This window comes from Petaurus breviceps, unplaced genomic scaffold (assembly GCF_028583685.1).
Source record: "Petaurus breviceps papuanus isolate PSGF00001 unplaced genomic scaffold, PetGlider_PUasm1.0 90925, whole genome shotgun sequence".
Taxonomy (NCBI): Eukaryota; Metazoa; Chordata; class Mammalia; order Diprotodontia; family Petauridae; genus Petaurus; species Petaurus breviceps.
In genome coordinates this window covers 1,345,846-1,369,436 of record NW_027187380.1, presented here as the reverse complement: position 1 = coordinate 1,369,436, position 23,591 = coordinate 1,345,846, and the positions used below count along the sequence as shown (strand labels likewise).

The following is a 23,591-nucleotide window of genomic DNA, read 5'->3' as shown; positions in this document are numbered from 1 at the left end:
CCTCTGGGCATGACTGAGAAAGGCCTACACTCTCAGACGCTAATGCAGGAAAAGCTCTTGATCTTACTCAAGTAGTATCCATTTTAGGTGGTCTTGGTATTGAAAATTAAATTGACCCAGTGACCCATTGTTCCCAGCCTAGCTTGTCAATCAGTGTTGGGAGAGGTTCTGTTTGGAGAAGACTTCACTAAGTTGGCAGCTTTTTGCTTTACCTGCTCTTTGTCATTTATCCCTATCTATGACATAGTTACCCCTACCTGGAAATTATCATGTACTTTGCTACCTTGGGGAGAAACTGAGATGCAAGGGCCCAACCTCTTTTACTGTTGTTAACCTATCTGAATTGTCTTTATCTCAATTCAAAAGTTTCTAATAAAAACTGGCCCCACCTCCAGTGATCAGCACATCAACATGTTTGCTACCTATAATAAACTCCTTTTAATTCTCTTGTCTTGTTAATCCAGGTGAAAACCCAAAGGAAGAATTTTCCTTTCAACATAGGCATGTTTCAAATGTTCATTACCTTTGCAAAGAGAAGAGGCCTTGATAATGCTATCTTCTCCTGTCTACCATAATTCCAAGTAGCTCCACTTTTGTTGCAGTCACAGTAAGAATGCAGCATAGTGACCTAGAAAAAGAGAGGATATGGTTTCTTTTGCTAGTAGGATTTCTCATATTTGAGAAATATGTGAATACCCTAGAACAAGCAAACTACCCTAGCCCTCCTCTGTAGCTAAGCCAGAAGATAATGCTTTAGCTTCACAAGGGTGTACTCATACTCTATATTCATGCCTAGGTATAGGAATGAAGGGGAAAGGCTGCTGGCCAACTGCCACCCATGATCCGAGGAACACAAGAACCCTCCAAGACCACCTGTCCTACTTCCAGATCAGCCCTTACAGTCTTCCCCAGCTTTCATTCAGGAAGCAACTCCTGAAGAAAAGGGCTAGCCATCCCCATTAACTGCCAACCAGCTTCTACCAGTCAAGTGGCAAAGTTTATTGTAATACCCATAAAGCAGGTGAGATTCTTAGGGAACCTGCAAACTAATAAGAATGAGACTGATGCTTATATACAAAAAGGACAGTGAAAAAGATCTGGGTAAGATTAAGAAGTGGTAAATAGTCTGGTGTGGGAAAGATGCAGCTGTGAAAGGAATATTAAATTGGCTAAATAGGTGATTTAGGTAGGATTAAGGAGTGGTAGGCACAAGCAAGTAGTCTGAAATGAGCTAGTTTCCTTGGATGGAGGCACCAGTGATCTGGGCTACTGAAATGTATGGGAAAATTCAGAGACTGGGTTGCTTCCAGAGACATAGCCTTTTCCTTTTAAGGATCTCATGGTCCCCATCATAGTTATATCTACTGAAAACCTAGAAAAGAAAGTTCTTGTCACCAAAGTGCTCAGCATTGTCAAATGGTTCAACTTCAGAAATTGATATGATTTTATCAGTGTGAGATTATATTCAAGGAAATGCATTAACATCTGCTTTTCATGTTGCATGTAAAGGACCATGAGACCTTTCCATCTAACTTGCAGCTGAAATGTTCTGCGTTGTCTCAGCTATTACAATGTAAGTTCTTTGAGAGCAGGGATGATCTTTAATGTTGTTCAGTTGTTTCAGTTGTGCCCGACTCTTTGTGTTCAAATTTGGGATTTTCTTGGCAAAGATACTAGGAGTGGTTTGCCATTTCTCCAGCTCATTTTGCAGATGAGGAAACTGAGGTAAACAGGATTAAGTGATTTGCCCAGGTCACATGGCTAATAAGTGTCTGAGGCCAGATTTGAACTCAGGAAATTGAATCTTACTGACTCCAGGCCCAGCTCTCTATCTACTCTGCTACCTAGCTGCTCTTATTTGTATCTATGGCACTTATCAGTACCATAGGAAGTATTTTATAAATGCTTCATTCCATGGAAACTCTTCGTAAAGGTCTGGCATCTTGGGAAAATACTCATTTTCCTTTATTTTAAACCACCTTGAGATATGGATACATTGGGGGTTCACTATAAAAACAAATTCCTTACTTTAAATAACTACTATACTAAAGCATGGGGAGTTGCAATCTGCTTGGGTAAAGGAACAAAGGCACTGATCAATCCAAGAAGCATGGAGGTATTTTCAGCAAGATATTTAGTTTTTTAAAAGTAACTCATTACTTAGCAGATTCCTATGGAGGTATTTGTTACAAGGACTACTGATCAGTTCTAGCTCTCTCCTCTTCCTCAGCACCTCTTACTAGAAATATAGACACCATCTTGTTTTCCACAATCTGGCTTTATCCAATGGAACCATGAAGCTGCAAGAATAGTGTGTCCATCTCTTATCACTTCTCTTTATCCAAGATTCTACTGGATCACTATAAGTATGCCACAGTCATTTGGAATCTCTTAATTGAAGAGTGAATGTTACATACAGGAACTAACCTAACTTGTGAAACATAGTCCTGATCTGAGCCTTTGCTGAACCTCCCTGTAATCATCCTGCTGTTGAGGTTTAGGGGTGCTTATGACCCCAAGATAGCAACATGCCAGGTCCTACCTGAATGAATTTGACCCAAGCTTTCTTTCAGCCAAAGTAAAACAAAGTTTATTAAAGATCTGCCATATTGGGTAGACTCTTAAGGAATCGGAGCATTTGTAATGCTTGTATTGATAAACTGGCCAGAGTGAATCTGAGCTGGATTGAATCTGAGCTAGATTGAATCTGAGCACCTTAATGGAGGCAAGATGGATCTTACATACAGAAAGATAATGGGAGGAATCTAGGAGTGGCTAAGTAGTCTGAGGTGATGGGAGGAAGGATCCAGGGAGGATCTTGAGGAGGAGTCTAAGGAGGATCTAGATGGGACTGGGGTGACTAGAGGTCAAACTCTAGGAACCAAGAGAATGGGATTTTGATAGAATCAAGCACCCTTGAAGTAATTGGAGGCAATCCAGAGGTAACAGACAATGGAGGCCTAGATTAGGTTAAGGGTAACAGAGATTTGGGCATAGTGACAATGGAAGGTTTATGGCCTCAGGTGAATGCCAGGTCAAGTGGAAAGATGCAAAGAGAGTTCAAGGGGGTTCCCAGAGCCTGTACCCCAGCCTTGCCCCTTCAAACAAATGGGACCTAAATTCTTTTGGGGTAAGAGGTAAAGGTCTCGACTTGGACACTTGTATTCCATCACTGCCGGCCCTGCTCTTAGCCAGATCATCTCTAGGGAGCTTTCCTTGCTGGAAGCTATGATGGGCTAGAGTTAGAACAAGAGCCTCTCCTATATGGAGATCAAAGATGTGATCAAGGAGTTTAGATTCCCAGGCTGTGTGGCTTGAGTATCTATTGAGTTTTAGATTAATCTGGTCCTCTATCCAGTATCCAAGTTCTCACCCAGTATATAGTCATATGAAATTTTAAAATGATAGTTATTTATCATTATTTATATATTAACATTTGGATTGTCCATCTGCTAATTGGCACAGTGGATAGAGCACTGGGATTGGAATCAGGGAGATCCATCTTCATGAGTTCAAATCCATGCTCAGACACTTAGTTGTGTGACCTGGGTAAGTCATTTAACTCTGTTTGCCTCAGTTTCCAAAATTGTAAAATGAACTGGAGAAGGAAATGGCAAACCACTCCAGTATTTTTGGCAAGAAACCCCCAAAATGGGGTCACAAAGAGTCGTACTTAAATGACTGAACAGCAGCAACATTCATTAACATGTGGATTACTTAAGAGATCCAGAGCAAATATGAGAAAACATGACAGACATTCTTATGAAATGAATCCTATGACAAAATATGGTTAAGTATCTAACCCATATCAGAACTTCCAAACCTGAAGATACTCTTTTTTCTTCTTTTAAGTCCCAGTTCATCTTCTGGAGCTCTATTTCCTTCCATTGCAGAGCTGCTGGAATTATAGTTGCTTGTGTCCTGCTGAGGGGATCTACTAGACCAGTCTTAGGTCTAGTAACCCAAATTCCACCCCCCTCCCCAATCTACCAGGAGAACAAAGCCTGATTTTGTCAGGGTACCTATGTACAGACATAGCTGACTTTAGTGAGATGAGGATTCTAAGTACCAAAAGTTTTCGACCAGCTCATCTTTCTTTATGATCTCTTCAGTTCACAATTTCACAGCAGTCATCTGCCCTTTCCAATGGTCTAACTCTTCACAGCTAAGGAAACTTAGGATGCAGGAGTTGAGGAATGCTGATACAAAGAAGTTAGACACATCCATAGAAACTGTAGATGCCAATCCTGGCAGAGTTGAACTCACTCCTGAGGCTAGAGGTTTCAGGAACTCTTTCAATTTCTCACTGCTCTCTCCAGAGCCATCTCCAAAACTTGCCACCAGATGTCTCCTCTTGCTTTCAATGAGTCCACCACTGCTCTGTTTAAACAATTCAGCCAAAGATTAACTTTGCAACAATGCAGAGCAAAGACATTCATATGTGATGTCAGCACCATGTGATTGTGGCAAGGCTGCTTCTGTATGTCATAGACCCTGTGCTCTGGGACTGTGCCATCTAAGTCGGGGATTCTTAACCTTTTTTTTCCCTCAAGGGTCAGGGATCCTTTTAACGGTCTTGTAAAGCCTGCCGACCTCTCAGAATAATGTTTTTAAATGCATAAAACAAAAAAGAAAATACATAGGATTATAAAGGAAATCAAAAAAGAATAAGGAAAATCAAAGAAGGGGAGAGAGAAGAGGAGAGAGGACAAAAGAAAAGTTCATAGACTTCAAGTTAAGAATCCCTGTAAAACCCAGCCTCTTCTAGGTGTGACCTCTCTCCAATCAACTCTTCCATTATGAAGATGGGATCAAGGACAGGAGACAGTGAGATCTGAACTTGGTTGGGGCTGAATTCTTTCTAACCTCTGCTTTTAGTCTGCTTTTAGACTGGCCTCTGAAACTGTAATCTGTCTGCAAACAAGAGTAAATATCAAATGAAGTTTAGAGAGTTTTGCAGTTTTCACTAGGGATGCAAAGACAGCTGAAACTAAGTCAACAACTTAATAAGAAGATAATAGAGCCCCTGGCTAATATTCATGGATTAAACCGAGGGGTGCTGACTTTGTAGTTTTAAGTCTAGTTCCCTTTTAACTTTTTTTTTTCTTTTTGATGAGTTCAGCAAAAAGAGGTCAGTAAAAGTTCTCTTAGCTGGCAAACAGGATGGAATAGGGAGGGGGAAGAGAGAAATACAGATCAACTACTATCCATCAGTAATTAGACTCTTAGATTCAAAGAATATCAGAGTTGAAAGGAATCTGAAAGGTCATCCAAAATGAGTGGATCTTTGCTGTGTTGAAACTTCTATTTGCATACTGTTGGTTGGTTTAATTAATGACTAATATCTTCATTAAAAATCGTTATTCATCAAATATGCTTTTTTATTCTTATGGTTAATTATTGATATCAAAGGCTAATTATTGGAGTCATTTTAGCACCCTTTTGTGTTCTGAGAGCTCCTAATAAGAATAGCTAATTTAAAAAAAATTATACTAATGAGATACCTCTTCTAGACTGCTCCCCAACATACACTCAAACTGGAAGGTTGAATCCCCAGAGGGTGCCTTTTACCTCAGATTCTAGGGAGGTTGCAATGCTCTCCTAACACAAGAAATAGCTCTCAGGTCCTCTAGAGTGCACCCCAAGTTTATGGGGGCAGTGTTTTTGTACCTACTATTTTTACTCTGTTATTTTAGAAAATGCCTTTGCTAATAGTTAATTGTATCTTCTGACTCACTGTTAATATGAATTACACTGGAGAGGAAGAGGACCAATGACATCAAGGGTGATGCCTTGATGGGTGAATTGGATTTAAGTGAGGAAAAGTTGCACAAAGTTGTCAGCCTTACTCTCTCTTCCAGAATTATTGAAGTCCAACGGCAGAACAAAAGTCCTGGGTGATGGGCAGAAACTAGGCATAGACCTACATTCTACAATGTATACCAAAATAAAGTCAAAATAGGTATGCAATTTAGATATAAAGGCTGATACTATAAGCAAACTTTTGGTGAGCAAGGAATAGTTTACCTGTCAGATTTATGGAGAACAGAATTTATGACCAAATAAGAGATAGAGAATATTATGAAATGCAAAATGGATGATTTTGATTACATTAAATTGTTTTTGCACAAAAAAAGCCAATGCAACAAAGATTAGGAGGGAAGCAGAAAACTGGGAAAGAATTTTTATAACCAGTGTCCCTGATAAAGGCCTCATTTTTAAAATATATAGAGAATGGAATAAAATTTATAAGGATACAAGTCATTCCCAATGATGGTCAAAGGATATGAACAGGCAGTTTTCAGATAAATAAATTAAAGCTATATGAAAAGAAGTCACATAAAAATGCTCTAACTCCCTACTGATTAGAGAAATGCAAATCAAAACTACTCAGAGGTATCACATCATACTTATCAGATTGGCTAACATGACAAAACAGTAAAATGATAAATTCTGGAAATGTAGGAAAATTGGAACACTAATGCATTGTTGGTGGAGTTGTGAACTGATTGTGGACTGCACTCTGGAGAACAATTTGGAATTATGCCCCAAGGGCTATAAAAACCATCCATACCCTTTGACCCAGCAATACTACTTCTAGGTCTACATACCAAAGAGATCATAAAAACAGGAAAAGGACCTACATGTACAAAAATATTTATAGCAGCTCTTTTTTTGTGGTGGCAAAAAATTGGAAACTGAGGGAATGTCCATCAATTTGGGAATGGCTGAACAAATTGTGCTATATGAATGTAATGGAATACTATTGTGCTATAAGAAATGATAAGCAGGTGGACTTGAAAAAAAACCTGGAAAGACTTAGTTGAACTGATGCTGAGCAAAATGAGTAGAACCAGGAGAACATTGTACACAATTACAACCACATTGTGCTATGACTGACTTTGATAGACTTAGCTCTTCTCAGCAGTGCAAGGATCTAAGACAATTCCAGAAGATTCATGATGGAAAATGCTATCCACATCCAGAGAAAGAACTTTGGAGTCTGAATGCAGATGGAAGCATACTACTTTCTCTCCTATTCTTTTGCTGTTTTGCTTCTTCTTTCTTGAGGTTCCTCCCATTAGTTTTAATTTTTCTTTACATCATGACTAATGTGAAAATATGTTTAATATGAATGTATAAGTAGGGCTTATATTAGAATGCATGCTGTTTTGTGGAGGGGGAGAAGAGAGGGAGGGGAAGAAAATTTGAAATTCAAAATCTTATGGAAGTGAATGTTGAAAACTAAAAATAAATATTTTTTTTTTAAAAAGTCCTGGGTGATGACCTGGGATGGCCCTATTGTTTTCAGTGCCTGGCCAAGCTCTAAGTGGTCCACAAGGCCTGCTTCAGTCATCTTGATGGCCATTGGAACATCTGCCCATTTTGCTGGGGGATATCTTCATTTGTAATTCATCAATGGGTTTGAGGCCTGGTTTTGCTGTCTTCCCAGACAGTTTTACAGGACTATGGCTGCTTTGCATAGTACAGCTTTTTGGAATCAAATAACTCATTACTGTTGAGTCATAGGATCATAGGCTTAGAGCCAGAAGGGACCTCAAAGGTCATCTAGTTCTACCCTTTCATTTCATCAATGAGAAGACAAGCTCAGAGATGTTATTTGTACATGTTCATATAGTTCATAAATGAGACCACTGGAATTGAGGTTTACAAATGGGTGTGCCAGTTCACAACAACAATAATTCAACAACTGGTACTACAAAAATAATTTACATAGGACACACTTTTAAGTTTAATTTGCATTATTAATATTTTCTCCATCACTTTCTTAAGTTTAGAGTCAAGATTGTGTAGATTCTAGTAATCAACAAAACAATAAATCAAGTACTGATTTGGAACTTGCACACCCCTTATTACAAAACACTTTCCTCACAAGATAGTTATTTTCTCCATTTTACAGAGGTGGAAGCTGAGAAGACGAGAATTGACTTGCTCAAGTGAATATCAAGCTGGGACGCAAAACCAGGTCTTCTATGTTAAAGCCAAGTGCTCTTTCTACTCTTCAAAAGAGTCTATTAGACTGCTCTACAGTCAGCAGGCCCTGTTCTGGATTACTTTCATCGCTATTGGCCACAGACTTACATGAAACTACCCATGCTTCATCACCTGGATCCCCTTGTGGTTGTTTTTGCACATTGAGGAGATGGCTAGCTAATGTTAGAGTTTCAGTCTGTAACAATGGAACTGAATTTTTCCTTTGTGGGAGGCTAATTGGTCAGAATGGGGATACAAGCCATTACAGTGATGTAATTTGTACCCTAAAACCATAGGGATAAATAAGAATTAAAGCTAGAATGGACCTTAAGGATCATTTAGTACAAACAAAATCTTCATTTTGTGGATTAGGAAATAGAAAAGGTCACACAACAAGGCAGTGATAAAACCAGACTTTAAGCCCAAATTCTCTGATTCCAAGTCCAATGATCTTTCCATTACATAATTCTGCTTCTAGGGCTGAATAGGATTTTGCTATGCTTCCATGCCTAAATTATCCCAACCAGGAGATAATTTTTCCTCCTTTCAAATGCCTCCAAAGAAGATGAGTCTAATTCTCTTGGTTCAATGTCTAAAAGTCTTAACTCTAAGGGAAATTCATAGGATAAGAAATTTAGGACTGGAAGGAATTTTAAAGGTTATCATTTCCAACGCCCTCATTTTACAGATGAAGAAACTGAGAAGTAAAGTGATTTGACCAGGATCACGCAGCCAGTAAGCATTAGAGGATTTGAACCCAGATCTTGATATGAACCCCAGAAGTAATACCATACACACTGCCTCTATAAATTCCTCTAATCTAAATCAATCTCTCTCTCTCTCTTTCCAGATCTGTGATTTCATTGGTATACAGAATTCCCAGGGAGGAAAATCCTTCTATTCATGCAGATTACAACACTTCTGCAATAGATAGTCTTAGAGAATTTCCTGGTGCAGTGAAAAGTCAGGTCTAACCTTGGATCCCACAACCACTATGTATCAGAGAAACAACAAACACACACCTTCCTAACTGTAAAAGCCATTGTTCATAAATCCCTGATTCTACAGTTAAATACAGAATACAGTTTTGTGTTTACTTTTTTGTGTATATGTGGTTCTCCTCAAGTAGAATGATGAAGGAAAAGTTCAAGAAACTTAGTTTCTGGGTAAACAATAATTTTATTAATTATAGCTAGTAAATAATTAATAAAGGGATAGTCATGTAGCTATCTCTCAAACCAAAAGAAGGATCATTGTGGCCTCTTGACACATATCCCTGGACTGAGTATTCCTGACAGGCCACAATCAACTCTGATTGGTTAACAATTAATGAGAAAATGAATATTATAATGAGAGGTAGACCTATTCTAATAAGGGGCTGGGAGCAGTGACTTTGATTATGTCACTCTTACTCCCAGACTACCCCCAACCTTGGCAATCTAGACCAAGCATCTTACCCCACTCCCCACCCCCCAAGCCTAAGTAGAACACAATGCATGAGAATTCACCTAGATTAAATTCTTTTTACTCTTTAATCAGAACTAAATTTCCCTAGTTGGGTAGAGTCTGAACAAGACTGAGGAGAATGTTAAAATACAATCTTATTGCCAGCCCTATTCTTCTAAGGCTGTTTTGAACTAGTAGAGAATGAAGAAATAGGGAAAAGACCCCAGACCTCCCCAGTATTAACAATTGGTTATTTAATAATCATTTCTCTCAGCAGAATGGAAGCTCCTAGAGGGAACTATTTTTGTTTGTCTTTATCACAATAGTATACATAGTAGGTGCTTAATAAATACTTGTCAATTTGAGTTAAATTCAAGCTCATTTCCTCTTGTTCCTCATTACACTGTTACCTTCAAGTGGACAACTTACATGTTGGATTTAGAGAGAAAAGACCTGGGTTCTAGTTCCGACTGACTGACTGAAAAATCTCACCTAACTTGGTGACCTCAGGGAAGTTGATTCACCTGTCTAAGCCTCTGTTTCCTCATTTGATTTAGATAATCTCTTCCATCTCCAAACCCTATGATCCTATTGATCATGGTTGCACATGGGGTAAAGGAAGCAGAGAATGTATCAGAAACTTTCTTATGAATCACCAGATGGATGTGTACTATAAGAAGAAGGACCCAGCTGTTGCACCTCAGTGAGAGCTGGAAAGAGAGAGTTGTATGTGGCTGTAGTTTTTCCTTCCAAGGAATGTCTTTGGGGGTAAGGCCAATAGCACAGAGCCAAGGGAGTGAGAGTTGTTGCAAAACTGCTTGGAACAAGCTTATTGCATTTTTTCATAGTTCTCTATTTCTTGCATTATTTTTCAAAATGTTTTACACATATACATATATATACATGTGTATTGGTATGCATGCCTGCTTGTGTGTAAATCATATATAAAAATCATTTACATGTTTGAATTTGAAAGGCAGTGCGGGCTGACATTCCACCTCTGACACATACTGCCTCTGTGGTGCTGGGCAAGTGACAACCACATGTTGGTGGATGCGTATGTATACATATGTAGATTCTGGACATGCTGTCCCAACTCACAGGTAATATAAGTGAGGTTGTGTTTGACATAAAAGGAATGGCTTCTATGTGGCATGGACAGATTCTACATCTCCAGAGGGAAAGTTTTTTTTCTACCTTTTTAAAGAATAGAAGCCCCTCTTTGTGGAGAACATCCAATCCCCCAAGGCTGCACTGCCAATAGTCTAGTAGAGGAGGGGTAGGTAGGGTCCATCCCAGCTACTCCATTCCCCTATCTTCAAAAGGGTTACTAAGCTCAAGTTATATGAACCACACCACAGATATTTATAATCTAGGGGTAAAACCAGGGGTGTGTTGGTAATGTTTAACAACAAACTCACCAAAATACAAGGTGCGCTTTTAAATTTAATCTGCATTTTCTCCATCAATCTCTTAAACCTATACAAGCAACAAAACAATAAATCAAACCCTCATTTGTGATTTCCATGGCATAAATGCTTACATTAATGAACCCTGATGCTTCAACACACTCAGGTAAAAAAAACTCTCTTTCAGGAGTTTTGAATAAAGGGCACTTTTCCTGGTTGCTCTAAAGGAGAGAGTAACACTAAGCTTAGATCTTTTTCCCCGGAAAGGCTGCTTATACAAAAGACAACTGGGAATAGCTAGTAAATCTCTGTAAGGACTAAATAGAATTCAGAGAAGCTATACAGATTAAGAGTAGATGAATAGGCCATGTTATGGAAATTGTTATTTTATATCTTAAGTTCAGAATAAAATTAAAAAATTTTTAAAAAGAAGACTAGATAAATGAATACAAAAGAATACATGAGCTCTCCAGAAGTGAGATAGAAACTAAGCTCAATGAAGTACAGACTGTTTTTATAGTCTCTAAGTTACAGGTACTGGAAGTAAGGGCACATATTGGGAGTTGGCTTCTTCATAGGTCTTTGTAGATCTCCCACCTGCCAGTCAGAAGTTTACTTTTTCTCTCAAACTCCCTCTTTGCTTCCCCCAGCAGAAAAATCTCATGAAGTATTTTCTCAATATAGGCACCAAATACATCTTCCTTCAGGAAACTAGCCCAGGCTCATGGCAGGGTGTTATAGTAATGGCAACACAGGGGTAAGGTTACCTTTACTTATTTACTTGTGTTCATCCATGAGCTATCTATCCATTTTCTTTTCTTTCTTTTTTTGCTTTTTTGGAGGGCAATTGGGGTTAAGTGACTTGCCCATGGCTAGTTTTTGTGTTAAGTGTCTGAGGCCGGATCCAAACCCAGGTCCTCCTGACTCCAGGGCCAGTGCTCTATTCACTGTGCCACCTAGCTGCCCCTATCTATCCATTTTCTATGTGTATTGGATGTGTGTGTGTGTGTGTGTGTGTGTGTGTGTGTGTGAATATGTGATCATAGAACCAAAGATTTGGAAGACTTTATGGTCTAACCCATGTCTAAACAAGAATCCTCTCTACAATGTATCTGATAAGTAGTTATCCAGTCTTCAAAAGCCTCCACTGAAGAATAACCCAACATTTCCCAAAGCAATTCATTCTATTTTTGCACCACTTTAAATTTTTTTTTAAAGCAATTGGAGTTAAGTAATTTGCTCAAGGTTACATGGACAGTTATTTCTGGGTGTGGTGCTAAGTGTCTGAGCCTGGATTCGATCCCCAGGTCATCCTGACACTGGAGCCGGTGCTCTTACTCGCTGAGCCACCTGGCCGCCCCAACCACTTTAATTTTTATGAACATTTTCAAGATGAAATCTATCCATTGCTCCTATGTCTACCCTCTGATGCTGAGCAAAACAAATCAAATCCTTTTTCCACTAGATAGCTCTTTATATACTTGAAGGAAAGTTAACTCTACCTATATGAGTCCTCTATAGACTATCCCAATTCCTTCAAAAAATTCTCCTACTGTATGTTTTTCAAAGCCCTTTGCCAACATAGCACCTACCATGTACCATGTACTCAGCATACCTGTGTTAAGCACTGGGGATACAAAAAGAAGCAAAAGATAAGTCTCTACCCTCAGGGGGCTTACAATCTAATGGGGGGATAACATGCAAACAAATATGTATAAAGCAAGCTATAGATAGGATAAATAGGAAATAATTAAAGAGGGAAAGCACTATAATTAATCGGGGTTAGGACAGAATATAGCTAAACTATCACCTCCATTTTTAGGGCCATACAATCTCTAGTTCAGCTAAGGAGGGAAGGACAAAGGGAGCCCAAAACATCAGCCCACGCACAAGCAGTTCATTCTACCTACTGTGGCCCTACTGTTTTGTTTCCCATCAGCAGTGGCCACCCTCCTCTGATTAAAATGGTTTGGTATTCCTACAATGAAGTCAAAGGACCTCTAGTCAATAACTCAGATACAGCAGCCAGTATAGCAGACCTAGAGAACCTAGTGCCTGGTGTGAGGTTTGAAAGCACTGCCAACAACTTCCATTCCAGTGCCACTGCTTCCTTCACCCCTTCTCCTTGCCCTTCAAAAACTAAGATAAAAGGACCTCTTTCAGATCCTTCAACGGTTTCCCCTGCCCCAGGTAATGGGAGTAACATTGCCATCCTCTAGGGCTGACTTCTGGGTAGACAGAGGACTCCTCAGGTTTTTAAGGATTCATGAGCAGTGTAAGTGTTCTCTGGGCTCCAAAACCTGGTAGAAATACATTAATTAAGGCTCTGCCAGAAGAGGAAATGAACTTGAGGCTGAGGTTGACAAGGCAGTGAACCCCATAGAGAAGAAAACAGCACTGCTACTTGGGCTATGCATGGATGTCCTTAGCTACAACTGTGAGCCCTGGCAATTTTCTCTTCTGATAGTATATCAGTAACCTCTGTCCTGCCTGGCTGTGGAATCAATATGCAACCTACAAATTTCATTGCTTGTTTGCAAAGGAAGTAGCTAAGTTTATAAGTTTGCTTAGGATAGGCATGAATTATAGATTTTGAGACACAGTACCTAGCACAAAGGAAGCACTCCTAAGGCTCTATAAGGAGCTTTTTCTGATCCTCCTTAATGCTAGTACCTTCCATCTTAGCCTATTTCCAAGTTATCTTGCCTTTATCTTGTTTGTACAGAGTTTTTGCAAGTTGTCTTATCCATTGGACTGTGAGTTCCTTGAGAGCAGGGACTATTTTTTGCCTTTTTTTGTCTCCCAGGTGCTTAACACAGTTCCTGGCACATAGTACATGATTAATTAAATATTTGTTGACTTGCCTAGCAGCTGAGAAGAGTCCTTTATGGGTTAGGATTTAAAAAATTTAAAGAGGATTTAAAATAAACTTTTACCAGTACAGCTTAATGAGATCAAATTTAGCAGATGTGTGAGGTCATAAAAGCATTCCTGGAAAGAGATTTTAAATCAACTCCCTCTAAAATTATTATGGTTGTCATGTGCAGTGAAGTGAGAAGGGAACATTTTAAGGAAACAGATTAAGTTAGTTGATGGCAGAGAATGAGCCTGAGAAAGAGTGACTAAGACAGGACCATAGAATCATACAAAGTTAGAATAGGAAAAGGCCTAGAGCAGAGCTAATTATCTAGGGCAGGCTTTGCCTTGAGATGTTGTACTTAAGAAAGAGGGTACTGACAATACTTGCACTCCAGCAGGTAAAAATTATTTGAGTTTAGTTCCCAGCTAGAAAAACAATTAATTAAAATAGGAAACTATCAGATATTCAGTGTCTAACGCCTGGTTGGAGTCTTCTCCAGCCCAGCCCAACTCTGCTCCTTCCCCTGGGAATGGTCTTCCCAAGAGCATTCTAGTGGTGAGGGGGACCCATTAGTTCCCTGGTCCAGCATCCCTGCCTTCTTCATCCACCCATGGGGGAGTGTCTGGAGGGAGGGGTGGGTCTTCACACTTAGGGCCTTGTGTCCTAAGTTCTCTCTCCATGTCTCTCTGCCTACGCCTCAACCCTAGAATACATGCTATGGTGCTTTTGCCCTGCAAGGCAGAATGACTATGGCTCTATCTTAGAGATCATTTACTCCCCAAATCGTAAAACAGATGAATTGTATCTGGTGTCATTCTATTCCCTTTCAGTGATCCTCTGGGGGCACTCCCACATACCTATGCTACCCCCTTGCTACCTTGAGAAATCCCCAGAACTCTATCCAGGTGTGACACCTTAAGTATATCTCATGCTCTGAATTCATTCCTCTTCCCCAATGCCTCCATTTTATTTCTTTTTCTTTCTCCTCTTTCCCTACCCAGTAAAGCCCCACTTCCCCTTTGTTTACAAATAAGTCTCTGGGTGTTTGCAATTATGGGGGATTGGAGAGAGAAAGTGATTCACAAGTAGTTAGTGACATTTCTGATTTTAGAATTGAAGCCTCCTAGCTTCTCAATACACTGTTCTACTACATATCAGAACCACCCCCACCCCCCATCAATAAAGTCTGAATATGTGATTGGGGCTAATGCCTCTCCTTACAAATTACCTTTAATTGATTTTGTATATATTTTTGTATATACTTTGTTGTCGTTCAATCATTTTTCAATCGTGTCTAACTCTTTATGACCCTGTCTGGGGTTTGCTTGGCAAAGATACTGGCCTGGTTTGCCATTTCCTTTTCCAGCTCATTTTACAGATGAGAAAACTGAGGCAAAACTGACCCAGTGTGATTTGCCCAGGGTCATACAACTAGTCCTATCCTAGGTCATATTTGAACTCAGGAAGATGAGTTTTCCTGACTGCAGGCCCTGAAATCTATCCACTTCACTTACTACCTGCCCCGTGTATATACTTATAGGTGTTCAAGGATAGAGTTAGGCCTAAGGCTAGGGAGATTGGGATTCAAATCCTACTTCTGACACAAGCTAACTATATGAACCAGGGTGGTAGGCAATTCTCTAAGATTATATCAATTACAGAGAAGGTGCTGACCTACCATGGTAGAGAGAATCACCTCATCCTAGAGTTCTCTCTACCAATGAAATCCCAGGTCCTATCCCTATCTCGTTAACATACATGTTACTTCTCTAAGAGAATGTTAGCTTCTTAAGAGCGGGGACTGTTGAATGTTTGTCTTTGTGACTTTAATACCTTGCACAGAAAGTAAAGGCTAAGAGTGATAGCCTCGGTATTTGGTGATGCAGGGGTGGGGGTGTGTAGCAGCAAGCACCCCAGCGACCCCAGGGTCGCTGCCACCACAGGTTCTTGGATCTGCTTTGATAAAGGAAAGCAACTCAAAATGGGTTAACAAGCTTACTTTAATCAGTCAAACATGTATCCTTTACCTAGTTCAGAGGAAAGAGGTCAGCACCCTGAACTTCAGAATATACAGACAGAATTATCAAGACAGAAAAACAGATCAAGTAGACAGATTTCCAAACTGTGCAACCATTACATCCATACCAAACAACATCTGGGTTTCAAAGCCAGGGGCTATGGACAACGGCTTCCCAGAATCCATATCAAATCACAGAACACTTCTCAAAGTGAGCCCCCAAACAAAGCCTCACATCAAGGCTTATATAGCCTTCTCCTGGCTCAGAGAATGTAACAACCTTTTGGACCCACTGGCCAATCAAAAAGTATCTACTGAAAAACAAGCCTCCTACCCCAGGCTCCAGGTGCACTTTAGCCTAGGAGCAGGGAAGATCTTTAAATTTACATTCCCATTACAGGGTGTTGTTTGTTTACTTCTAGAGAGCCAGTGTTTTAGCCCTTTTAAAAAGGTTGGAGTTAGGAATTATAAATTGAAATCGAGATCTACTACTAACTTTGTGTCATTTGGGCCCTGGCTTCTAATGTGGCAGACCCAGGTACAATTTTGGGGGAAACACACACACAGCTGTAGTTTATGCCCCACCCAGGGGAACCCTGGACAGGTTAGTGTCTGAATTATTTTGCTTCCCTCCCCCCTCAATCCCACCCCACTCCTAAGGCCTTCTGTAAGCACTAAAGATGGCTTAAAGGTATGGCTTCTCCTTCCTAGAAAGAATCTGGTCTTTTCTACCTAGCAAAAACCTACTAATAAACAACCAGAGGAAATATAACAACTGAGAAGTGAGTTCTCATTTTTCCTTATGTTTGTAATTTGCAGACAGCTGTTCCCCATTATTCCACCTCAGACCTTTTTTTTAAGGAGCGGCATGTGATCAGCTCCTTGCTTTAGTCAGAGCAGACCTCATGCAGGTATGGGTAGCACTGAAGTGCCTGTTGCCATGGCAACGCAATCAAATCAGAACTGATTGCAACAGTGTCTGTCTGCCCAGGACCCTTATATTGATTGGTCTATGAGCTCCCCCATCCACTTGCTCTTCCACAAAGTGGTGTATCTAGTCGTTTCTTAGCCTCTGGCAGGACTACTGGCCTGAGATATCCACTTAGGAATTAATTCCCAATCCCATCTCCAGTAGATTTCCAGTGGATGAGTGATATTTAAAATCAATAAGAGATGGAGAGTTCAGAAGAAATCTATAAGTGTTTTCAAGCCTCCCAATACCCAAGGCCGATGGCCTGTTCCCTCTGTACTTAGTCTATAATCATGGTGACTATGTCTTCTGAACAACCCTCCTGCATCTGGAAGAACTAACATAATTTTCATGTGACTAGCAAGCTGTCAAATTCCATATTCCAAAGGTAAATATTATAGAAATTAACGAAAAGCCAAAGCTCATTACTTCCCCATAGAAAATCATAGAATGTGAGAGCCAGAAGAGGGCTTTGAGATAATTTTTTCCAATCTTTTTACAGAGGAGTAAATTGAAGCCAAGCAACAAATATTTATTGAGTGTCCATAAGCACCATATTAAATACAATAGCCCAGGGCTGAAGATTGGGGAGAAGGCTACAAAAAGAATATAAAATGTGATCTTTTTCCTTGGAGAGCTTACAGTTTGTAAAAAGTAAATTTAATATAAAACAGTGCTACTATCCATTCCTAGAGAATAGAGAATCCTTCCCCTTCAGATCATGGTCATGATGTTTTGGGGGCTGAATTTAGAATTTAGACTCTAAGCTACTACCTGATAATCCCTTTTACTGGGGAATGAAGAAAGAAAGAAGTAGAAATTAACAACTAACCAAGAAGAGTTCAGCCTTATGCCTCAGCAGCCCCAATTCCTGGGCTGTACCAGGATAATCCAGATCTCACCTCTTCAGTGAAATCCCTAGTTCCAGCAAAACACAAGAGTCTGGCTGGGTTTTTGTGCATTCAGTGGGGAGTGACATTTTAGAGCACAAAGATGATACATTGAATGTTTGCCAGATTTCTGCTACACAGGGAATGAGTGAGAACCTCTGCCAACCACTTCCATCTGAACTGGAAAGCAAAAAGCAAAACCAAAAACAAACCCTTGTACCCATCAAAGGTTATGAATCCAGCTTGTCTATTTGAATGTAGGCTAGTTCTTAAAATACTGGGATTTACTTTCTTCTGGTTAAGATGGCAGTTCAAAAAAATTATAGAGAACCCTATTTTCCCTACATATACTCTGGCAAAGATCTTTTTAAAAAGATTGAATAATGTTATCAATAAATACAAAAAGAAACAATGGCACTGGAAGAAAGGTTGCATTAGGGAAGCTAAATCAGCTCAAACAAATAGACCCAAAGCCCACAGACATGTTCTGGCCATGGATGCCTCAGGGGAGCAAGAAAACCACAGCTCTTTGACCAGGGACAACTCAGGAGGGCCAAAATGCTAAATCACTCTGACCAGGCAACCTTCTTGGAGAGCCGGAAGATTGTGGTACCCTAAACTGGGACACCCCAGTGAGGTCAAAAGCCCAGAAACTCTGTCTGGGGAAACTGAAGCTTGTTGGTGCTTTGAGCACCAACACCGTGTGTAGAAGTGGGGGAGGGCAGGGTTTGAAGCTACCAGAAGAAGTCTAGAAAACAAGAAACAGGACTAAGCAGGACTTGATCACCACCCAAGAATATAAGAAAAGGTAGAACATGATCTTGGTGCCAAATCCCAACCCAGAAACTGAAGCTGGATATATGAGTATAAAGAAGATAACAAACACAATAAAGAAATAATTTGGATCAAGAGAAGCTGAAGAGTTCAACACAAATGAAGAGAATAACTCCACAACTACAAAACATTTTCAGAATAAAGTGGCATAATAACAAGGACTCTAAGAAAGTAATTAAGTTAAAAGATAAATTATAAGTGAAATAATCCTGGGAGAAAAAGTTGGAAGGAGAGTGAATAGATTAGAACAGAAGGCAGAAAAACATACCTAACTTGTAGATGCCTAAAAATTACTATGGAGTAAATAGATGGGAAATTAAATGATTCTGACACAATGAGAAACACTAGAAGAAGAAATTTAAAAATAGAAGAAATCGAAGAAAACATAAAGTAGCTAATATCAAGAACTACTTATCCAGAAAAAAAAATTAAAGGTAACTTAATTATATTCCCTGAATACCCTGTTCAAATAAAATCCTAGAAACCATATTAAAAAAAAAAAACAAAACAAAAGAAAAAACTATTAGAATTAAGTAGATATCTATTGAACACCTCACAAAAGAAACCCCAAAATAAACATACCCATGATATAGCCAAAATCCATAACTTTCAAATAAAAAAATGCTTCAAGCAACCAAAAGAATACAAATACAAGGAACCACATTCAAGATAAGACTTAACAATAACTACAAAAAGAAACCTATAAAAATAAAAAAGAGGAAATCTGGAAATAGAGTTTTCTAATAGACTTACAACCAAGACTAACTTGGTTAGAATCAGAAAAATTTAATATAATCTTAAAGGGGGAAAGTGGATTTTTTAATGAAAAAGAGGACTCGTAATCATTACGGATGAAAAGACCAGAGCTGCCTGGAAATTTGCGGGTACAAACAAAAGAAACATAAAAAATAAACAAGAGCCTAAAGGGACAAAACAATGACAAACTGTTTACAATGTAATATAGAAGATGGCATGTCTCCCCCCTTAGAAGCCTATTGAGGCTCAGAGAGGGAGTCTAATTAGATGGAAAAATAGCTATGATTAAAAAAATAATTAAGAAAAATATGTTATGTTTTAAGACTCCACTGATAATGACAATTTCAATATCTAATTATTATGCACTGAATGGCAGAAGCATCTAAATACTTAAAGGAAAAATTAATATAATTACCAGGAGAACTAACTAAATAAATCCCCAAGAACTAGTGGGCCAAAGAACAAATTATAAAAACAATAAACCATTCCATTTGTTTAAAAGATGAAAATGAAATAGCACATAAAAACTTCTAGGATACAATCAAAACAGTTTTTAGAAGAAAAACATCAGTGTCTTTAAACACTCTCAATTTAAAAAAGAGACAGACAAGATAAATGGATTTGACATGCAACTAAAAAAAATTAGAAAAGCAACAAATCAAAAATCCCCAACTAAATTCAAAAATAAAAATTCTGAAAATCAAAGGAGAGAGAAACAAAATTGAAAACAAAAAAACCACATTGAAAAATAAAATTTGAAAAAATCATTAAAATAGATAAATCACTAAAATCTGATAAAAGATAAAAATAAAATTGTCAATATCAAAAAAATTTCAAAAAGAATTCACAACAAATGAAGAGAAAATAAAGGAAACTATTAGTAATTATACACACAATTCTGTCAATGAAATGCATGAATACTTACAAAAAATAGAAAATATCCAGACTAGCCAAAAAAGAGGGAATTTAAAAAGCCCACTCTCAGAATAAGAATTTGAACAAGCTATTATGAAACTCCCAAAGGGGAAAAAAAACTGGACCAGATAGATTTACAAGTTAATCTTATCAAAATTTTAAAGAAAAATTAATTTCAATATTGAATAAATTGTTTGCTAAAATAAGGAAAGAAGAGATCCTCTCAAACTCCTTTGATGAGAAAAATAAGATTATACTTCCTCAATCAAATAGAGATAAAGCAGAGAAAGAAAATTATAAGCCAATATTCCTAACAAGTCTCAATGTAAAAAATGTAATAAATTATCAGTGAAGAGGTTATAACACATATCAAAAAAAGAATACAGTACACACTATAACCATGTTAGATTTATATCAGGAATATAGTGATGGTTCAATATTGATAAAATTATAAACAATAAACACAATTTATTAACTATAAACATAATAAAATGATTATGTTAATAATTGCAGAGAAATAATTTAACAAAATACAACAGCCCTTGATGTTTAAGGCATTTTAAAAGAACATAGGAATAAGTGAACTATTCCTTAATATGAGTAGTATCTGTCTAAGGTTTTCCTGTAGTGAAAAAAAATGCTAAAAGCATTTTTTTTTTTGAGGGCAATTGGGGTTAAGCAACTTTCCCAAGGTCACATGGCTATTTTTTTTGTGTTAAGTGTCTGAGTCCAGATTTGAACCCAGGTCTTCCTGACTCCAGGGCCTGTGTTCTATTCACTGTGCCATGTAGCAGCCCCTAAAAGCATTTCCATTAAGATCAAGGGCAAAGCAAGAATGTTCATTGTCACCATTATTGCTGGTGAGGACCTTAGAGATAATTTACCCCAAATGCTTCATTTTATTAATGAGGAGACTAATGCTCAAACCTAGCCCTCTATCTACTGTACTGCCTAGCTGCCTTTTTCTTCAACTAACCAAGGGTTCTTCTAGCACCTACATAGCTCTACTTTATACCTTCTTTATATAAGCTTTACTCATAAATATTTACTTTAAACCAACTTACTCCGCGTGGGGACCACATACTCACTTGTGACACGCCACAAGCACATAGTCCAACATCCCTAAAATTATATTATTATTAACAACAATCGATAGCATTGATATAACACTCTGTGGTTTATAACATGCTTTCTTTACAATGACTTCATGAAGTAGGCTCTGTGATGACAAAGAATACTTTTTTCTTTCTGTATCCCCAGGGTCTCTCATTGTAGGAATTTTATAAACCTGTCAAATTAAATCACCATTCTATAGATGAAAAAACAAATGCTCAGAAAGGTGAGGTGATTTGCCCTTGGTCACACAACTAATTAATGCTGAAGTTAGGATCTTCACTTAGATCTCCTGGACCCAAATCTTTCTCTCCTATAACATATCATTACCAACATCCTCATCCTACATCAAGAATGTTTGCATTGGCATAATTCAGGATTGGAGGAGAAGCGGGAATCATGAAATGTCATAGAGGATATGCCCCTATCTCATTCATGCAAATGCCTCATAAAGTAGGGAACAAGAGGAATTGGATAGGTAGTCATTAGATTATAAGCTTCTCAGGAGCAGGAATGGTCTTTTGCCTGTTTTTGTATCCTCAGCTCTTAGCACAGTGCCTGGCACATAGCAGGCCATTGATTAATATTTGTTGATTGATTGATGGATGGATGGATAGGACTCCCTCAGAGATTAAAGGGGAATATGGGGGATCCTAATGGGTAACTAGCATTATTTGCATGTTTCTTTGGAGAATGGGGAAGAAGCATCAGCGACCAAAGTCGCTGCATTATATAAAGAAACTTTATATAAACATTATATAAAGAAACTGCATTATAACCTGGCATCTTGGGGATTTACCCAGTCTGTTTTGTGGCAGATAGCCAACCTTCACTTCAGTTTGGATCTACCTGCACCTTGCCCCAGAGCAGCAAAACCCCTAGCAGAAGTGATTGGTTCCCAAGGGAGGACAAGAAGCAGAATAAATGCTATAGGAGACTCTGGAGGAAGAGTTTGGCACACAGATGGGTTCTCTTGCAACCAACGAAGGAAAACAAACCCTGTCCCTTTAAAAACCCACTTTGCCAACACAGAAAATGCAAGGAGGAGAATTTTAGTAAACATCTGAGCATTTGAAATAATAACTACCAGATGTGTGGTGGCAGGGAAAGGGAATGAGGACCAGAGACCATGCTCCAGAATGGGGCTGGTATCTTTTCCTGGGTGAAATGAGGGGAAAAGATTGTGGTGAACCTATACATCCTCAAACTCTCTGGCTTTAGACTCTTAAACTCTGCCTCCATGGTCACCAAGTCCTCTGCTCCTCCAGAAAACTGAGAGGTTGATTGGAAGCTAGAGGATTGTTAGAAATTAAAAAGCCTGTGCTCATCAGGTTTTATGTCTCCAACCTATGCATTTAGAATCATTGAAGCTCAGTTATGTTCATAAAAATACATTAAAGCCTTAATTCCTTTTAAAAAATTTTTTCTCTAGTTTTCCAAATCTGTTTAAAAATTTGTTTCTAATTCTGGCTCTATACTGTGTAGCTTAGGTTATGAGACTCCTTTCTTAGATATCTACTGGTTTCCTCCTCTTGAAAATGAGAAAGGAGGCAGACTCATAAAGAGATATGAGGATGGTGCTAAACTTCAGAAATAAGTTTAAATCGTAGAAGAAAAAAATTCTTCTATCAGTATCAACAACAACAAAACAATATCTGCTGCAGGCCTGTGAGTAGGAGCGGGTTAGGGAGTGAGGCAGTAAATTAGGGCCATCAGCTAGAACTGAGTGGTCTCTGTGTGAGTTTCTTCATTTGGCAGTAAAAGCTTCTCCAATGTGTATGTATGTGTGTGTGTGTGTGTATACTATTATCAATACTATTTTACATGTAATTGGGAAATAAGATATACAGGCACTGGGGCGTAGAGATCCACTGGAAAAGTAGAAAGGGGTATGGGAGAAAATATGGGAGAGAGCAGATTGGAGGAAGGGATATCCTGTGGGACTGCTATTTTGGGGGAGGTGGGTAGGGGAAAAACGGGGAGAAAATTTGTAACTCAAAATCTGGTGGAAATGAATGATCTAAATTAGAAGTTAATAAAGCATTTGAAAAAAAAAAGCTTCTCCAAAAGAGCAATTATATTGGCGACTCAGCATCCACCCGAGGAAAGGGGAAAAGGAGGAAGCCTGTGTGTAAAACTATGTGTTCAAAAGAGATTTATTAAGATAACTGAAGAAGGGAGTGAAATACTTTGGTCCTCCAAATCTACATGCAGATTGGGTTGATGGTATGGCAGCTTCAAAGATGATTTCCCAGTTTTCCATTATTTGTACAGGAAAAGTTCCATCTCTGACATGTATTAAAGATGCTTTCTCATTTGGCATGGGGAAGGGAGAGAAGGGGAGGGAGTCAGGGTGGAGATTCTAGAAGAAAGAAAGGTATTACTT

At 38.7% G+C, this 23,591-nt stretch overlaps 1 protein-coding gene and 1 long non-coding RNA gene across 2 annotated transcripts in view; one reads left to right on the top strand and one right to left on the bottom strand.

Annotated features, from left to right (window-relative positions):
- The window catches only part of TIMP2 (TIMP metallopeptidase inhibitor 2), a 321,405-nt gene that overhangs the window by 134,533 nt on the left and 163,281 nt on the right, over positions 1-23,591 (top strand). The window lies entirely within an intron of this gene.
- LOC138152232 (uncharacterized) overlaps positions 1-23,591 on the bottom strand; it is a 29,033-nt gene that overhangs the window by 885 nt on the left and 4,557 nt on the right. The window contains exon 2 of the long non-coding RNA XR_011166062.1: positions 524-628. This is a non-coding gene — a long non-coding RNA (uncharacterized lncRNA). The remainder of the gene's footprint in view (positions 1-523; positions 629-23,591) is intronic.